Source organism: Bos javanicus, chromosome 8, assembly GCF_032452875.1.
Source record: "Bos javanicus breed banteng chromosome 8, ARS-OSU_banteng_1.0, whole genome shotgun sequence".
Taxonomy (NCBI): Eukaryota; Metazoa; Chordata; class Mammalia; order Artiodactyla; family Bovidae; genus Bos; species Bos javanicus.
Window position 1 is genome coordinate 88,888,192 of NC_083875.1, and position 3,642 is coordinate 88,891,833.

The following is a 3,642-nucleotide window of genomic DNA, read 5'->3' on the forward strand; positions in this document are numbered from 1 at the left end:
GGTGGCACTAGTAGTAAAGAACCCATCTGCTAATGCAGGAGACATAGGAGAAGCAGGTTTGATCCCTGGGTCAGGAAGATCCCCTGGAGGAAAGCATGGCAACCCACTCCAGTATTCTTGCAGGGAGAATTCCAAGGGCAGAGGAGCCTAGTGGGCTACAGGCCATGGGTCTCAAAGAATCGGACATGACCAGAGCAGCTTAGCACACACCCACATGCACCAATTCCAAACCTGAGTGACCAAATCATTCCCTCACTTGGGTTCTGGAGGCCTTTCCACTGCCTCCTTGATAAATTCCCTCACCCCAGGGATTTTCATGGCCCTTCATTTTTTTTCTTAATGGCGATAAAGATATAAGCATCTGAATGCAGAGTTCCAAAGAATAGCAAGAAGAGATAAGAAAGCCTTCCTCAGTGATCAATGCAAAGAAATAGAGGAAAACAACAGAATGGGAAAGACTAGAGATCTCTTCAAGAAAATTAGAGATACCAAGGGAACATTTCATGCCAAGATGGGCTCGATAAAGGACAGAAATGGTATGGACCTAACAGAAGCAGAAGATATTAAGAAGAGGTGGCAAGAATACACAGAAGAACTGTACAAAAAAGATCTTCACGACCCAGACAATCACGATGGTGTGATCACTGACCTAGAGCCAGACATCCTGGAATGTGAAGTCAAGTGGGCCTTAGAAAGCATCACTACGAACAAAGCTAGTGGAGGTGATGGAATTCCAGTTGAGCTATTTCAAATCCTGAAAGATGATGCTGTGAAAGTGCTGCACTCAATATGCCAGCAAATTTGGAAAACTCAGCAGTGGCCACAGGACTGGAAAAGGTCAGTTTTCATTCCAATCCCAAAGAAAGGCAATGCCAAAGAATGCTCAAACTACTTCACAATTGCACTCATCTCACACGCTAGTAAAGTAATGCTCAAAATTCTCCAAGCCAGGCTTCAGCAATATGTGAACCGTGAACTTCCTGATGTTCAAGCTGGTTTTAGAAAAGGCAGAGGAACCAGAGATCAAATTGCCAACATCCTCTGGATCATGGAAAAAGCAAGAGAATTCCAGAAAAACATGTATTTCTGCTTTATTGACTATGCCAAAGCCTTTGACTGTGTGGATCACAATAAACTGTGGAAAATTCTGAAAGAGATGGGAATACCAGACCACTGACCTGCCTCTTGAGAAATCTGTATGCAGGTCAGGAAGCAACACTTAGAACTGGACATGGAACAACAGACTGGTTCTGAATAGGAAAAGGAGTATGTCAAGGCTGTATATTGTCACCCTGCTTATTTAACTTACATGCAGAGTACATCATGAGAAAAGCTGAACTGGAAAAAGCACAAGCTGGAATCAAGATTGCTGGGAGAAATATCAATCACCTCGGATATGCAGATGACACCACCCTTATGGCAGAAAGTGAATAGGAACTAAAAAGCCTCTTGATGAAGGTGAAAGTGGAGAGTGAAAAACTTGGCTTAAAACTCAACATTCAGAAAACGAAGATCATGGCATCTGGTCCCATCACTTCATGGCAAATAGATGGAGAAACAGTGAAAACAGTGTCAGACTTTATTTTGGGGGGCTCCAAAATCACTGCAGATGGTGACTGTAGCCATGAAATTAAAAGACACTTACTCCTTGGAAGAAAAGTTATGACCAACCTAGATAGCATATTGAAAAGCAGAGACACTACTTTGCCAACAAAGGTCTGTCTAGTCAAGGCTATGGTTTTTCCAGTGGTCATGTATGGATGTGAGAGTTGGACTGTGAAGAAAGCTGAGCACCAAAGAATTGATGCTTTTGAACTGTGGTGTTGGAGAAGACTCTTGAGAGTCCCTTAGACTGCAAGGAGATCCAACCAGTCCATTCTGAAGGAGATCAGCTCTGGGATTTCTTTGGAAGGAATGATGCTAAAGCTGAAACTCCAGTACTTTGGCCACCTCATGCGAAGAGTTGACTCATTGGAAAAGACTCGGATGCTGGGAGGGATTGGGGGCAGGAGGAGAAGGGGACGACAGAGGATGAGATGGCTGGATGGCATCACTGACTCGATGGACATGAGTCTGAGTGAACTCCAGGAGTTGGTGATGGACAGGGAGGCCTCGAGTGCTGTGATTCATGGGGTCAGAAAGAGTCAGACACGGCTGAGTGGCTGAACTGAACTGAACTGAACTGAAAATGCACATAACAAAATTTACTTTCTGACCATTTTTAAGTGTAAGATTCAGTAGTATTAAGTATTAATACTTTCACATTGTTGTGTAAGAGTTGCCATCATTTATCTCTAGAACTCTTTTTCCTCTCAGAAAACTGAAAGTCTGTATGCCTTTAGCAATTCTCCATTCTCCTCTCTCTGCAACATCTGGCAACCACCATGCTACTTTCTATTAATATCTCTATGAATTTGACTACTCTAGGTCCCTCATATGAGCGGAATTATACAGTGCATGTCTTTTGTGGCTGGTTTATTTCACTTAGTATGTCTTCAGATTCAGATTCATCTATGCATGTCATAGCATGGGTCAGATTTCTTTCTTTCTGCAGCTGCATAATATTCCATCTCATGCACGTACATTGCATGTGAGTACCACATTTTGTTTTGTTTATCCATTCAGTCAGTGATAGACACTGAGTTGCTTTCTACCTTTTAACTATTGTGAATAGTGCTGTTATGAACATGATGTTACAAATATCACAATGATATTCAATATCATTGAACTGAGAATTCTTTTCTTTTTTAATTATATACTCCAAAGTAGAATTGCTGGATCATATGGTAATTCTCTTTAAATTTTTTTAATAACTGCCATACTGTTTTCCACTGGAATTGTACCACTTTACATTCTTGCCCTCAATGTACAAAGGTTCCAATATTCCCATATTCTACCAACACTTACTGTCTATTTCTGAATAGTAGCCATTCTAGCTGATATGAAGTAGCATCTCATTGTGGATTAGATTTGCATTTCCCTAATGATTAAAGATGATAAGCATCATTTTGTATTATGTAACTTCCTTGAAGAAATGTCTATTCAAGTCCTTTGCCCATTTTTTAAATCAAGTTGTTTGTTTTTGTGTCCTTGGGTTATAGAGTTCTTCATATATTCTAGATATTAATCTCTTTTCAGGAATATGATTTGCAAATATTTTCCTCCCTTCTTCAATTTACTTTTTCACCTGTCAGTTGTGTCCTTTGGTGCATATAAGTTTTTATTTTGATGTAGTCTAGTTTTTCCATTTTTCTTTTATTGCCTACTCTTTTGGTGTCATACTTGAGAAATCATTGTCAAATCCAATGTTGTGATGTTTTTCCCCTGTGTTTTCCTCTAGCATTTTTATAGCTTTAAGTCTCACATTTAGGTCTTTGATCTACTTGGAGTTTATTTTTGGTATGGTATAAGGTAAGGTCCCACCCAGCATTCAAAAAACTAAGATCCTGGCAACAAGTCCCATCACTTCATGGCAAATAGATGGCGAAACAATGGAAACAGTGAGAGACTTTATTTTCTTGAGCTCCAGAATCACTGCAGATGATGACTGCAGCCATGGAATTAAAGGACTCTTGCTCCTTGAAGCTATGACAAACTTAGACAGCATATTAAAAAGCAGAGACATTACTTTGCAGACAAAAT